Source organism: Mobula hypostoma, chromosome 20 (assembly GCF_963921235.1).
Source record: "Mobula hypostoma chromosome 20, sMobHyp1.1, whole genome shotgun sequence".
NCBI lineage: Eukaryota > Metazoa > Chordata > Chondrichthyes > Myliobatiformes > Myliobatidae > Mobula > Mobula hypostoma.
In genome coordinates, this window is record NC_086116.1 from 4,155,437 (window position 1) to 4,171,736 (window position 16,300).

The 16,300-nt window shown below is 40.9% G+C and overlaps 1 protein-coding gene across 2 annotated transcripts in view; it reads right to left on the reverse strand.

Moving 5' to 3' along the window:
- Nucleotides 1–16,300, reverse strand: part of vezt (vezatin, adherens junctions transmembrane protein) — a 119,279-nt gene that overhangs the window by 75,379 nt on the left and 27,600 nt on the right. The window lies entirely within an intron of this gene.

The following is a 16,300-nucleotide window of genomic DNA, read 5'->3' on the forward strand; positions in this document are numbered from 1 at the left end:
AAGAAATAAATGGTAGACTATTTTCTAAATGGAGAGAAAATTCGAAAATCTAATGTTGAGGATTTATAAGGCACTGGTGAGGACTCACTTGGAGAATTGAGAGCAGTTTTGGGCCCCTTATCTAAGAAAGGATGTGCTGATATAGGAGGAGGTTCAAAGGAAGTTCACGAAAATGTTTCCAGAATTGAAAGGCTTGTCATATGAGCAGCGTTTGATGGCTCTGGGCCTCTAATCACTGGAATTCAGAAGAATGAGGGGTGACCTCATTGAAACCTATCTAATGTTGAAAGACCTCAAGAGAGTGGATGTGGAGAGGTTGTTCCCTAGGGAGTACAAGGCCAGAAGACAGCCTCAAAATAAAGGGGCGTCCTTTTATAACAGAGATGGAAGAGGAATTTCTTTAGCCAGAGTGGTGAATCTGTGGAATTCACTGCCATAGGCTGCTGTGGAGGCCAAGTCATTGGGTATAGTTAAGACAGAGATTGATAAATTCTTGATTAGTCAGGGCATGAAGGCAGGAGGTAGGGGCTGAGAGGGAAAATGGATCAGTCATGATGAAATGGCAGATCAGGCTCAATGGGCCAAATGACCTAATTCTGCTCCTACATCTTATGATCTTATAGCATCCTACTTCATACAACTTGTATGCAGATCATTTTTGTGATGTACTACGTCGTCCCACCCAGACTGGTTAAGACTCCTCCATGGAATTTGAATGATGTTTTTGTATCTTGCATTCTTAAACCTTCAATTATTTTTCTTTGTGTGTCATCACAATGCAAATTCCTTCCCCCCCCCCCGGCCAAGAAATGCTGCTGCAAGTCTATTTCTTCCTTCAAAACAAAATATACAGCCCAATATATTGTCTCTATTCAATTCTAACATAATAGAAGTTATGAAGGTTTGATTCAAAACTGACAAAATTCTATGGAATGTTTCAATATTTAAGGTAAATATACATATTATGACTAAGCTTATTTTATTTTATTTAAGGAGATTATTAAATTATAACTTCATTCAAGTGAAAACAAATCTCAATGTAATCAGTGGGCAATATAATTAGATATGTTTTTTTACTCATTCATATTATTTTGCAAAATTTTAAAATGGAGTCCATTGACGCAGGAGACCATGCAATTCACATAATAGTCGCCTTTGTCAAAACAGAATACAACTTAACAATAGTGTTCTAAATATAGCACATTACTAATTTAAGGCATGCAATTCTGGGAAAGTATCAAGTTGTTGCCATTTTACAGATGGAGCAGAGGTTGTTAATGTCATATGAGGAACTCCACACATTTGACGACAGAGACCTTAGCCTCCAGCTTATCATCTTTCTTGGCTAAGCATACGTGCACTTGTGCAAGTTGGAACAGAAATAAAACAGTTGTTTTCTCCTACACTAAGCTGTAAAAAAAAATTAAAGCAAATTTTCATTACTTCCTGATTAATATATTGGTAAGATTTGTTAAAATCATATTTATGGTACGTCTATGATGAGCAGAAATATTTTTTAATCTGGATGTAATCTTTCAGAATTACAGACCCTTAATAATAACTAAAAGCAAATCCATGAAATGCACAACTGTCCTGCGTTAATATTACAAAACAATTCAAAAAGCTCAAGACTCCTCTGTTAGAAAATTTGCAAAGCAAAAACCTATTTTCATTTTAAATAAGTTTTTGAACCCTCATTTTAAATTTAATTCCATGTGACTAGCAATATACAACTTCTTTTCAATAAAAGTTTTTCTTAAGTCACTTGAAATTGCTGATTTAAATTAATTATAACCTGCTTAACAAACCACACATGATATAAATGTAAAATCATCAATAATTCAGAAGTGAAATTTTAGTTGAGAAATGCCTCATTTTGGACCGATGGGCTGGGTGACAAGTCTTGAACGGGTGCAGACGAGACACATCACCTCATGTCTTGGCTGCACATCGTAGTGAGCAAAAGCCAATTACTGCTTCACAAAAAAAAAACAAAATTCTTGGCAGACTAGACATCAGTCCTTGGCTACTCTCCGATAGCTGAGACTAATCTGCCAGCGATGCATTTGCAAAATATTTTTCTTTATTTCAAAAAAAAATTCTTTGTCCATGATATAAAAATGTACAAAGGAAGAAACAATATAAAAAATATTTACACTACTGAAAGTACCAACTACAAATGCCATCTCTTCGAGGAAAAGACACAAACATTAACCCATTGCCACTCACTGACTCCCTGCCTTTTGATTGTTTGAGAGGCTTCTCTATCTAACTCTGCCTTTCTATGGATGGTAGTGGAAGGAGCCTGTACTTTGGTCCTTCCCCACACAGCCTTATGTTGGCTGCACCAAGTTTCAGTATGTCTCTCAGCATGTACGATTATATCCTGGGCTGAGCCAGTCTGCAACATTCCTTTACAGAGACTGGATGATAATGAATGTACAACCAGACATTTGCTGAATCTCCAGATTAATACTAAAATATGTCATCTTTCAGATGATATTATTACTCCAGGGCCCTTAGATAGCCAAAAAAACCCCCCACAATCCTCTTTGAAGCTAACGAGATACAATCATGTGGTCACCCCAGTTAATCTGTCATACTAATTACCTACTGCACTGGTTGAGCTGAACAATATGCACCTTGATGGCAGTAGAAGACATGACTTGCCCCACACAAAGCCATACTGACTCTCCCTAATTAAGCCATAGTTTTCTAAATGCTCATAAATCCTATCCCTAAGAATTCTCTCCAGTAACTTTCCTACTACTGACACGAGACTCACTAGTCTATAGTTTCTAGGATCATCCCTGGTTCCCTTCTTGAACAATGGAACATTAGCTACTCACCGGTCCTCTACGACCTCGCCTGTGGCTGGAGAGGACAAAAATATTGGTCAAAGCTCCAGCAATCTCTTCAATTGCTTCCCTCTATAACCAGGGTATATCCCATAAAACCCTGGAGACTTATCCAATTTAATGCTCGTCTTTTACTTTGAAATACTCTAGCATATTAGAACTCCCGGCACTGATCTCCCTATCCTCCATGTCCTTCTTCTTGGTAAATACTAATGTAAACTACTCATTAAGGACTTCACCACATCCTCTGTATCCAAACAAACGTTCCCCCTTTATTCTTGAATGGTCCTACCCTCTTCTTAGTTATCCTCTTGTTATGTATGTATGTATGTAATACCCTGGGATTCTCTTTAATTTTACTTGCCAAGGAATTTTTGTGGACCTTCCCAGCTTTCCGAATTCCTTTTCCATTCCTTTCTGGCTTCTTTATGGGACAAGGGCACTGTAATTCTAACTTTTTAAAATTTACATGTTTTTCTTTTGTCTTTCTGACTAAATTCATCACCTCCCTCAACATCCAAGGCTCTCTTGCCTTCATCATTGCCCTTCCTTCTGGCTGGAACATAACTGTCCTGTACTCTATGCAGTAAGTCTTTAAACAGCCTCCCACTAGGTCCATACTTATCCTTATCTCTAGCTACCCTAAAATTTAAAGATCTCTGCTCACTGTTCCCTCACTGCTCACCCACTGAAAAGATGGTTACCTGGCCAGGCTCATTACCCAGCACCAGGTACAATACAACCCCTCCTCTGAGACTACCTACATATTGATTTAAGAAACCCTCTTAGATGCACCTAACAATTCTGTCACCCCATCTAAACCTCTTACACCTCTGTGGCCCCACTTTATATTATGAAGTTGATATTCCCCCCCCCCCGCCATGACAACAAGCCTATTTTCATACCTTTCCTTAATCTGCTTGCATATCTGTTCTTCCCTGTCATGATAGTTATGGGGGGGGGTGGGAGGGGGAAAGAGGAGGGTCTGTAGTACAATCCCATCAGAGTGATTGTACCCTTCCTATTTTTGAGTTCTACCCATACAGACTCAATGGAGGAGCCCTCCATTATATCCCCTCTAGACTGCAGCTGTCATATTGTCCCCAATTAGTAATGCAACTTCACCCACCCCCCTTTACCTCCCTCTAACTTTTCTAAAACATCAAAACCCTGGGGCATTAAGCACCCATTCCTGTCCCTCTCTCAGCCAAGTCTCTATAAAAACCATGTACTAATCCATCCTCCAAGTTCATCACCTCTACCCATAATACTGCTAGCATTAAAATATACACACTTCAAACTATTTAGCCTACTGTATCGATTACTTTGCCACTGCTTATTTTTCCTAGCCCTGACATCCACCATCCCTCCACTTTCTGACCATGTGCTCAAGATCCCATCCCATCCCAGGCACGGACATTGCAAGGAACACATAGGGTAACATGGGGTGAATGGAAGGGCTTGTCGTGTCCATTCTGGGCAGTTCACTCACCCTTGGTCCCCACTGGGCACTCAGCTCTCACCTATGGCTCCAAGTAGCACAGGACACTGGTCACACCCCAGTACACTGCTTTGACAGGCAGTCTAAACCAGATGAGAGCAGCCGACAGGTCTCATAGCCAGTGAGACAGGGACATGCCTGTCTTGGCATGTGAAGTCAGTTCTGGCAAACTGGGTGGATGAGATCAACAGTGAGATCCAACAGTTGGGAAGGCAGTTTTGCAACACTTTGTGAAGAGTGAAGGGCATGACAAGGCTTCGAAGTAGTCATGGTTATGTACTGCAAGTAAGGAAGACCCCAGTTGTGACTCCTTTCCCTCTGCCATCCAATTTCTAAATTGACACTGAACCCATGAACTTCAATTACTTTTTATTCCTGTTTTTGCGCCACTTATTTGAACTTAACTATTTAAGATACATAAATAATTACCGTAATTCATTTTTCTATTTATCATGTATTGCATTGTACTGCTGCCACAAAGTTAACAAACTTCACGACACATGCTGTTGATATCAAACCTAATGCTGATTTTGATTCTGACTACTCATATCATTGGACCCAATCTTCCCGCATCGAGGGAGTCGAACTGCCCCAGTGCAACCATTTTTCCACACTTTAAAAGCTCTCCTGCACAGGTCTCCTATCATTGTTGGATATGCCAGGCAACCAACATCATGGCTTGGAAGGTTAACTGGTTTCTGTAAATCGTCTCTAGCTTGTGGTTGAGTGGTGGAATTTAAGGGGAGTTAATGGGGAAAAAAAGCTGATCACCGACTTTAGCAATGATAACACAGTGCACACCCCCCTCTGTGTCAAAGATGCTGAGTTGACGATGGTTGAGAGTTTCAAGTTCCTGGGTGTAAAGATCAATAACAATTTGTTCTGATCCAGCCATGTAGACACTGTGGCAAGAAAGCACATTTGGAACTCTATTTCCTCAGAAGGCTGGGAAATACCATTGTACCAGATGACTCTCAATGTTTACAGATGGATCATAAAAAGAATTTTATTTTGGATGCATCATAGCTTGGTATAGAAACTACTATAACTAAAACTGCAAGAAATTGCTGTTGTGAACAGAGCTCAGTCCATCACAAGAACAGCCTCCCCTCCAATAACTGACACTCCCCACTGCCTCGGGAGAGCAGGCAAAAAATCAAAAACCCCCTCTTACCCTGGTCACCCTCTCTTCTCCCTCCTTCCATCAGGCAGAAGATGCAAAAGACTGAGAGCCAAACCACTAAGCTCAAAGACATCCAGTGCCCCAGTTATAACACTTGTGAACAAAACTCTTGTATATTAAAGATGAACCCTTGTGCTCTCAATCTACCCCAAATCTCAAACCAAATCTCAAGCACTGCGCTTTCTCTGCAAGTACAACACCATACTGGGATGATAGGGTAGCCGTTAATGTAAAGCCATTACAGCCCCAGTGACCCGGATTCAATTCCACCGCTGTCCAAAATGAGTTTGTACGATCCCCCCATGACCATGTGGGCTTCCTCTCACTTTCCAAAGACTTACGAGTTAGGATGGTAAATTTAGTGCCAGAAGCACGGTGACACTTGTGGGCTGCCAGCACATCCTTGGACTGTGTTGGTCATTGATGCAAACAGTGCATTTTACTGTATGTTTCAATGTACATGTGATTAATAAAGCTAATCTTTAATCTTCACTCAGCATTGTTTTCTCCCCCTTTTTGTACTACCTTGATGTACTTGTGTATGAAATGATCTGTCTGGATGGCATACGAACAAAAACTCTGTACCTTACCGTGAAGAAATGGATTAATTAAGGATTGTGTGCAAATAGGAGATTGATATTCAGTATGGACTCAGAGCCCATTTCCCTGCTGGCCCAATGGCTCTGATATTTAAAACAAAAATGGTGAAAATTCAACAGGAAACGAAATGTGGAGAGAGGAGGAGCAACTTGGACTCAATATTGCATTGTACACCTTCAGCTAACTCACTTTCTCTGTCCCTATCAAAACTGGTCATTGTTGCCACAGGTCTTCCAGCTGTGATATTGTCTTAGTTGTTCTCACTCCATAAATACAGCTCGACTGGCTGGGCAAATCCTACAGCCCTGTATTCCACAATATTTACACTCCTCTATCTTCTTATTGCAACAGCCCTCAAGAACAGGCTCTTTGGTTCATACTATGTATTGACTGCCTGCATGTGGCCTATATCCCCCTATTCCCTACCCGTTCAAGTGTCTGTCCAATGCCTCTTAGGCAGTGGTCCCCAGGTACCTGGCTGCAAAGCATGTGCTACCGGGCCGCGAGGAAACAATACGATTTGGCGATATGAATCGATACGAGTCAGCTGCACCTTTCCTCATTCCCTGTCACGCACTGTTGAACTTGAACATAGGGTTGCCAACTGTCCCGTATTAGCCGAGTCATCCTGTATATTGGGCTAAATTGATTTGTCCCATACGAGACTGCTCTTGTCCCGTATTTCCCCCGCTAAGATAGAGCGTTCCTATGAAACTGTTTGTAAGCTGAAATGACGTAAAGCGAAGAAGCAATTACCATTAATTTAAATGGGAAAAATTTTTGAGTGTTCCCAGACCCAAAAAATAACCTACCAAATCATACCAAATCCTAAAATAACACTAACATATAGTAAAAGCAGGCATGATATGATAAATACACAGCTTATATAAAGTAGAAATAATGTATGTACAGTGTAGTTTCACTTAACAGAATCGGGAAGATTAAGTGAAAACCGATTTGTAGAAAAAAAAAATCAGCACGTACAGGCATGCACACACAGGTGCCCACGCAAGGCTTCATGGTCATGGTAATCTTTCTCGGGGTAAACACAAGTGTCCTATATTTGACTGCTACTTTTGTCCCTTATTTGGGAGTGAGAAAGTTGGCAACCCTAGTTGAACAACCCACCCCCGTCAGCCGGTCCACAAGAATATTGTCAATATTAAACCGGTCCGCGGTGCAAGAAAAGGTTGGGGACCCCTGCTCTTAGGGACTGAAATCGAATCTACTTTCACCACTTTCTCTGGCAGCATCTTCCAGGCACCGACCACTGTGTAGGAATTTTCCTTTGCAAACCTCCTTTAAACTTTTCTCCTCTCATCTTAAAAGCATGTCCTCCAATATGATATTTAAATCCTTCCTGTAAAGGGTTGACCAAAGTTGCACACAATATTCTTCATGTCCCATCCATTCCTGTCCCACTACCCTGCAACTTCAAACAAACTTGACTTCTCCCTTTCCCAGTTCTGAAACTTTTAACTCTGCTTTCCTTTTCACAAATGCCACCTAATTGGCTAAGTGTTTCCAGCACTGTTTCTATTTCACATTTCCAGTATCTGTTCTCTTGACTTTTGAGCAACATCTTTCTGATCTCAGGGCCAAATGCACAGTGGAAAACGCAAAAAGCTTGATTTAACATTTGTCAGACCTTATAATACAAAGTACTTCAGAGGTGGGATAGAACAGTAATTTAGGACTGATGTAATTGACATTCAAGACTGTGATTCAGTGCAAGAAAATGAAGAAGCTAATAACCTCAAAGTACAACTTGGAATTAAAGAATACAAGTTTATCTGTGATTTATTTGAATCTGTAATATTACTTAAACACTTTTCACAATTAGTGGTTCTGATGCAGAAAGCTATATAAAATAACATCCCCAAGAGACATTGGCCAATATAGTCATACTTTATTGATCCCAGGGGGAAATTGGTTTTCGTTACAGTTGCACCATAAATAATAAATAGTAATAGAAACACAAATAGTTAAATAGTAATATGTAAATTATGCCAGTAAATTATGAAAGAAGTCCAGGACCTGCCTATCGGCACAGGGTGTCTGACGCTCCAAGGGAGGAGTTGTAAAGTTTGATGGCCACAGGCAGGAATGACTTCCTATGACGCTCAGTGCTGCATCTCAGTGGAATGTGTCTCAGGCTGAATGTACTCCTGTGCCCACCCAGTACATTATGTAGTGGATGGGAGACATTGACCAAGATAGCATGCAGCTTAGACAGCATCCTCTTTTCAGACACCACCGTGAGAGAGTCCAGTTCCATCCTCACAACATCATTGGCCTTACGGATGAGTTTGTTGATTCTCTTGGTGTCTGCTACCCTCAGCCTGCTGCCCCAGCACACAACAGCAAACATGATAGCACTGGCCACCACAGACTCATAGAACATCCTCAGCATCGTCCGGCAGATGTTAAAGGACCTCAAGTCTCCTCAGGAAATAGAGACGGCTCTGACTCTTCTTGTAGACAGCCTCGGTGTTCTTTGACCAGTCCAGTTTATTGTCAATACATATCCCCAGGTATTTGTAATCCTCCACCATGTCCACACTGACTCCCTGGTTGAAGACAGGGGTCACCAGTACCTTAGCTCTCCTCAGGTCTACCACCAGCTCCTTAGTCTTTTTCACATTAAGCTGCAGATAATTCTGCTCACACCATGTGACAAAGTTTCCTACTGTAGCCCTGTACTCGACCTCATCTCCCTTGCTGATACATCCAACTATGGCAGAGTCATCCGAAAACTTCTGAAGATGACAAGACTCTGTGCAGTAGTTGAAGTCCGAGGTGTAAATGGTGAAGAGAAAGGGAGACAAGACAGTCCCCTGTGGAGCCCCAGTGCTGCTGATCACTCTGTCGGACACAGTGTTGCAAGCACACATACTGTGGTCTACCAGTCAGGTAATCAAGAATCCATGATACCAGGGAAGCATCCACCTGCATCGTTGTCAGTTTCTCCACCAGCAGAGCAGGGCGGATGGTGTTGAACGCACTGGAGAAGTAAAAAAACATGACCCTCACAGTGCTCCCTGGCTTGTCCAGGTGGGCGCAGACACGGTTCAGCAGGTAGATAATGGCATCCTCAACTCCTAGTTGGGGCTGGTAGGCGAACTGGAGGGGATCTAAGTGTGGCCTGACCATAGGCCGGAGCAGCTCCAGAACAAGTCTCTCCAGGGTCTTCATGATGTGGAAGGTCAATGCCACCGGTCTGTAGTCATTGAGGCCGCTGGGGCGCGGCGTCTTCGGCACAGGGACGAGGCAGGACATTTTCCACAGTACAGGAACCCTCCGGAGCCTCAGGCTCAGGTTGAAGACTTGGCGAAGTACTCCACATAGCTGAGTGGCACAGGCTTTGAGCACCCTGGTACTGACACCATCCGGTCCTGCAGCCTTGCTTGGGTTGAGACATTTCAGCTGTCTTCTCACCTGTTCAGACCTGAAGCTCACAGTCGTGGTTTTGTGTGGGGGAGGGGTTTTCATGTTTTATTGCTTTACAACATTGAATTACAGTAGATTTGTTTTTTTTACACTGATCAACAGAAAAAGACTTGTGAAAATGAAAACAGATCTCTACAAAGTAATCTAAATTAATTACAAATTAAAACACAATAACTGATTGCATAAGTATTCACCCCCTTTAATATGACACACCAAGTTATTACTGGTGCAGCTTATTGGTTGTAGAAGTCACATATTTAGTTAAATGGAGATTACCTGTGTGCCATCAAGGTGTTTCAATTGATTGCAGTAAAAATACACCTGTATCTGGAAGGTCCAACTGCAGGCAAGTCAGTATCCTAGCAAAAACTACACCATGGCCAAAAGAATACTACAAACAAATCCACGAGAAGGTTGTTGAAAAAGCACAAGTCAAGAGACAGATACAAAAAAATTTCCAAGTCACTGAATATCTCTTGGAGTACAGTTAAGTCAATCATCAAGAAATTGAAGGAATATGGCACAGTTGTAAGTGTGCCTAGAACAGAGTGTCATCAAAAATAGATCATGCAAGAAAGGCACTACTGAGGGAAGCCACCAAGAGTCCTATGACAACTCTGGAGTAGTTACAAGCTTCATTGGCTGAGATGGGAGACAACTGTTGCCCAGGTGCTTCATCAGTTGCAGCTTTATAGGAGAGTAGCAAGAAAAAAAAGCGACTATTGAAAAAAAAACATTAAATCTTGCTAGAGTTTGCAAGAAGGCATGTGGGAGACTCCGAAGCCAGATGGAAGAAGGCTCTATGGTCTAATAAAACCAAAATTGATCTTTTTGGGATCAGACTAAATGCTATGTTTGGCGTAAGCCAAACACCATACATCATCAAAAACACACCATCCCTACCATGAAGCATGGTGGTGGCTGTATCATGCTGTGGGGATGCTTCGCTGCAGCAGGCCTTGAAAGGCTTGTGAAGGTAGAAGATAAAATGAATGCAGCAAAATACAAGGAAATCCTGGAGGAAAACCTGATGTAGTCTGCAAGAGAGTTGCAACTTGGGAGAAGATTTGTTTTCCAGAAAGACAATGACCCCAAGCATAAAGCCGAAGTTATACAGGAATGGCTTAAAAACAAAGTTAATGTCCTGGAATGGCTAAGTCAGAGTCCAGACCTCAATCCAACTGAGAATTTGTGGCTAGACTTGAAAAGAGCTGTTCACTCACGATCCCCATGCAATCTGACAGAGCTTGAGCAGTTTTGTAAGGAAGAATGGGGAAAAATTGCAGTGTCCAGATGTGCAAAGCTGATATAGACCTATCCACACAGACTCAAGGCTGTAATTGCTGCCAAAGGTACATCTAAATACTGACTTGTAGGAGGTGAGTAATTTATGCAATTATTGTGTTTAATAATTGTAATAAATTTAGGCCAATTTGTAGAAATTTGACATGAGTCTTTTCTGTTGATCAGTGTCAAAAAAGCCAAATTACATCCACAGTGATTCAATGTTGTAAAACAATAAAATATGTTTTACAAGGGAGGTGACTACTTTTTAATAGGCACTGTAGATGAGAAACAGAACAAATATTTCAGGGTCTTTTGTCAAAGTGACTTTAATATGGAGTATTAATATTTTTGTTTTCCAAAGATGCTGCCTAATCTGGTAAGTAACAGTAGCATAAGAATTGTCTTTTGCAAGCTGAAATGTTGGGGATAATAATGGAAGTGGATCTTCATACAAAGAAGCTTTAAGATAACCTTCTCAAGAGCAAATTACTCAAGCTACAGCACTTATAAATACTTTCCAAGAGATTTTACTTACTCCTGCCATACAGATTATGAGTCGCTCAATGGAAGGACAAAAATAACCAAGAAAACATGAAATTCTGACAGACACAAGGATATCTAACAAACTATTACTATACTTAAGAGTATAGAAGAAGCCATGAGCCAAGATTTGGCAACAAAACACATATGAAGACTACTCATACACTGTAAGATGCATTTTATTAGTCATATGCTTTGGCCCCAAATGCCAGTTTTCAGTAATTTATTATCAATCACAACATATAAATGCACTTCAAACAAGTACTACTGAAGGGTCTCAGCCTGAAACATCAACTGTACTCTTTTCCATAGATAATGCCTGGTCTGCTGAGTTCCTCCAACATTTTGTGTGTGTCTTCAGGCTCCTGTACCTTGTCCTTGAAGGTAGCAATGAGATGAGGGCATGTCTTGGGTGATGGGGGTCATTAATGACAGATCCTGCCTTTTTGAGGCATTGCCTTTTGAAGATATCCTCAATGCTGGGGAGGCTGGTGCCCAGCATGGAGCTGGCTGAATTTACAGCTTTCTGCAGCTTTTTCCAATCCTGTGTTCAGGATACATCCAATCTTTTTTACTGGTGTCCTGGACACCATTTAACCTTTATTAATATCATTGCTGATCATGAGATAAGAAACAGAATACTAGAAACACACAGCAGGTCAAATAGCTTAAAAAAAAAGTTAACATTTCATAACCGTTCAGTAAGAGTTCTTGCTTAAGTTGCATTCCAACTTCATGGGTAGCATTGGCTGTAATTTGAGAGAGTCTTTGGTGGCCTCCAAACTCTTAATGAAACAGGCACTGTCGTGTCTTCTTTGTGATTGCATCAATATGTTGGACCCAGGATAGATCCTCAGATGTTGACATCCAGCAACTTGAAACTGCTCACCCTTTCTACTTCTGACCCATACAAGGTGTGTGTACAATCAATTCCTTGGTCTTACTGATGTTGAGCGCAAGGTTGCTGCTGCAACTCCACTCAACCAGTTGATCTAGTTTGCTCCTGTACACCACCTCATCATCCGAAATTCCAACAACAATACTTGGATCAACAGCAAATTTGAGCTGTGCCTAGCCACACATTCATGGGTGTAGACAGTAGAGAGCTAAGCATATATCCTTGAGGTGTGTCAGTGCTTTTTGTCAGCAAGGAGGTGTCATTTCCAATCTGCCAGACTGGTCTCCTGATGGGGAAGTAAAGGATCCATTTGCAGAGGGAAGTAGAGGCACAGGCTTTGAAGTTTGTTGATTAGTAGTGAGGATATGATGCTGTTGAACGCTAAGCTGTAATCAATAAATAAATCTTGAAATGGGTATTGCTGTTCCGGGTGATCCAAGGCCGAGTGGAGAGCCAATGGAATTACATCTGCTGTAGACCTATTGTGGAGATAGGCAAATTGCAGCAGGTCCTGGTCCTGGTAGATGTTAATTCTGGCCATGAGCAACCTCTCAAAACACTTCACAGTAGATGTGAGTGCAACTGGGCGATAGTCATTGAGACAGCTCATCCTGCTCCTCTTGGGCACTGGTATGATGGTTAGCCTTTTGAAGCAGGTGGGAACCTCTGACTGCATAGTGAGAGATCACAGGCGTCCTTGAACACTCCCGACACTTGGTTGACAACAATTTTCAGTGCCCTACCAGGTAAACAATCAGGGCCTGACACCTTACAAGCATTCATCCTCATGAAAAATGTTCTAACGCTGGCCTCCAAGTTTAGCTCATCTGAGAGTGAAGCATCAAACCATTTATGTTACGTTTTGCCTTGTAGGAATTAATAGCCTGCAAACCCTTACAGAGCAGAAGTACATCTGATTCTGTCTCCAACTTCAATCAGAATTGTTTCTTCACTCTTAAAATAGCCTTCTGTAGGTCATACCTGGAGTTCTTGTATAGTTCTAGATCACTGGTCTTGAAATCCACAGAACTAGCCCTCAGCATTATGAATCTCATAGTTCATCACTGCTTTTGGTTTGGGTATATCTGGTATGTTCTTAAAAGGAACACACTCATCTACACAGGTCCTGATGATGTCAGTGACAAATGTGGTGTATTCATTCAGATCCAGAGTTGAATTCCTGAACATCATTTAGTCCAATGATTCAAAGCAAACTTCTTGCTCACTTCTCTGGATATACCCTTAGCTTTGTAAAGGAAATGCCTCAAGTTCTTCTTGATCATGGACATTTTAGGAAAAGCAGGCAAAAATAATGCTCATAAGTTTAACATTGTCAGGCTGTGAATCTACTATATTCCCTCAGTTGTTCCTTGGGTGTGGTATTCAAAACCAAACAATTCTACAGACTTTTATAACCTACTACAGTATTTCACAAGCATGGGCCTCAATTGCAATATACTTACGGCACAGTTTCTGCATAGCATCTTTTGATATGGTTTAAATCCATAATATGCCCATTATGAAACAACTTATACAGAAATGGATGTCATCTCTCCAATTTCATTGTAAAGATTTTTATCATTATTCTCAAACAGGAAACAATGCAATTTTCAAATTAATACCAGATCTTCACTTTAAATACAGAATGCAAGAAATTAATTATCAACAGATTTCACATGTCAGTATGTCAATATGGATTCTCATTAGATCCATATAAACTTTCATATGTGTGCAAAAATCGAGAGTTTACAAGTTAAAAATCCAGTAGGACAGTAAGCAGCAGGATCCTCAGGAACAGTGCTGATAAACAGATCATTGGGCAAGTCCAAGGCTCCCTGATAGTGGTAACACAGGTGGATAGGTAGTGAAAAAGGCATTTGGTATACATTGTGTACAAACTTTGGGACATCATTTTGCAGATGTTTTTAAAAAAAAACAACAACAAACCATTGGTTACACTGCACTTGGAGAAATGCGAACCATTCTGGTCATCACATACTGTACAGCAAGGATGTGCTAGAAATTGAGAGGGTGCAGAAGGGCTGTAGTTACAAGGAGTAATTGGACAGGTTAGCTTATTCTCAATGAAATGTGCAAGGCTGAGGGATGACTTTATAGCTTGATAAACTGAAGGGCGGAGATAGTTAAACTTTTCCACACTCCATCACAGGGAAATCTAGAACTAGTGGGCACAGGTTCAAGGTGAGAAGTGAAGTTTAAAGAAGATCTTGGGCCAATTTTCCATCCCCCACCCCACAGAGGCTGATGGTTATCTGGAACTGCAGCCAAAGGATACAGTAAAGGCAGGTACAACTATATATATTTTTTTAAAAAGGCATTTTAACAAGTTCTTAGAAAGATGTAGGGGAACGTGGGCCTAATGCAGGAACACAGGATGAGCAAAGATATAGTCTGCATAGCCAAGGGAGCCAAGAGGGCCCTAATTTCTGTGCCAAATGATTCTATGAATCTAATTAAAGGCAAACTTTATCCTTTCGACTACACAAAATCTATTAACCATGTGATTAGAAATAAAACTAAATTAATTTTTTTGCATTGCTCAATGCCTATAGTTTTAACATATTACTTTGACTCAAAAGGACCACAAAAGTGACTGAAAAAATATTTCAAAAACATGCTGTGTAGCCCAAAATTATGACTTTACTCTTCCTGAAGGCTTAGCTTTTTGCATCAAAGACATGAAATACACACAACTAATACATTTATTGATGTTTTCACCTTTCGTGGATGGGCTTGGGTTATCCCAAAAAACTTTACAGTGAAATACCTTTTATAAGTAATTAATACTATACCACAAGAAAGAACAGCCAGATCTCAGAAACAATGTCGTAGAGATAGAAATTTTTGGTTATTTTGATTGAGGAATAAACAGTAACCACGGCAATAACATTGTTCACTTCTTGAAAAAAGCTTGGGTATAATAGTTTATCCAAAAGATGTGATCTCTAACTGTTCTATATCTTCAGTACAGCACTGAAACATCACAAGTATTCCTTCTCAACTCTGTTCTTCAGAATCAAAGGCATTTTCTGCCAACTATGTCACAGCTGACACTAGTGCACCAGTTACAGTGCTTATTAAAAGTATTCATCCCCATTGGAAGTTTTCATGCTTTTTTGACACTGATCAGCAGGGAAAAAAAACTTTCACTTCAAAGTGAAAACAGATCGCTACAAAAGATCTAAATTAATTAAAACACAAAATTGATTGCATTATGTATTCACCCCCCTTTAATGTGACACCCCATTTCATCACTGGTGCAGCCAATTGGTTATAGAAGTCACATAATTAGTTAAATGAAGATCTGTTCTTGGGGACCTGAGTGCAGTCAAGGTGCTTCAACTGATTCTAGTAAAATTACACTTGTATCTGGAAGGTCCAACTGCTGGTGAGTCAGTATCCTGGCAAAAACTACACCACAGACTAAATAACACTCCAAGCAACTCCACAAAAAAGTCATTGAAAAGCACAAGTCAGGAGATGGGTACAAGAAAATTTTCAAGTCACAGTTACAGTCACAGGTGTACAGCTAAGTCAATCATCAAGAAATGGAAAGAATATGTCACAGCAATAAATCTGCCTAGAGCAGGCCATCCTCAAAAACTGATTGACTGTGCAAGAAGGGGACTAGTGAGGGAGGCCACCAAGAGACCAATGACAATTTTGGAGGAGTTACAAGCTTCTGTGGCTGAGATGCGAAAGACTGCGCATACAACTGTTGCCTGGGTGCTTCACCAGTCGCAGCTTTATGGGCAAGTGGCAAAGAGAAAGCCACTGTCAGGGGAAAAAAAACCTCATGAAATCTCGGCTAGAATTTGCCAGAAGGCATGTGGGAGAATCAGAACCTTTTTCCAGCTGACTTCAATGGTCTGATAAAACCAAAACAGAGCTTTTTGGCCATCAAACACCCGACATCATCCCTACAGTGAAGCATGGTGGTGGCTGCATCATGCTGTGGGGAT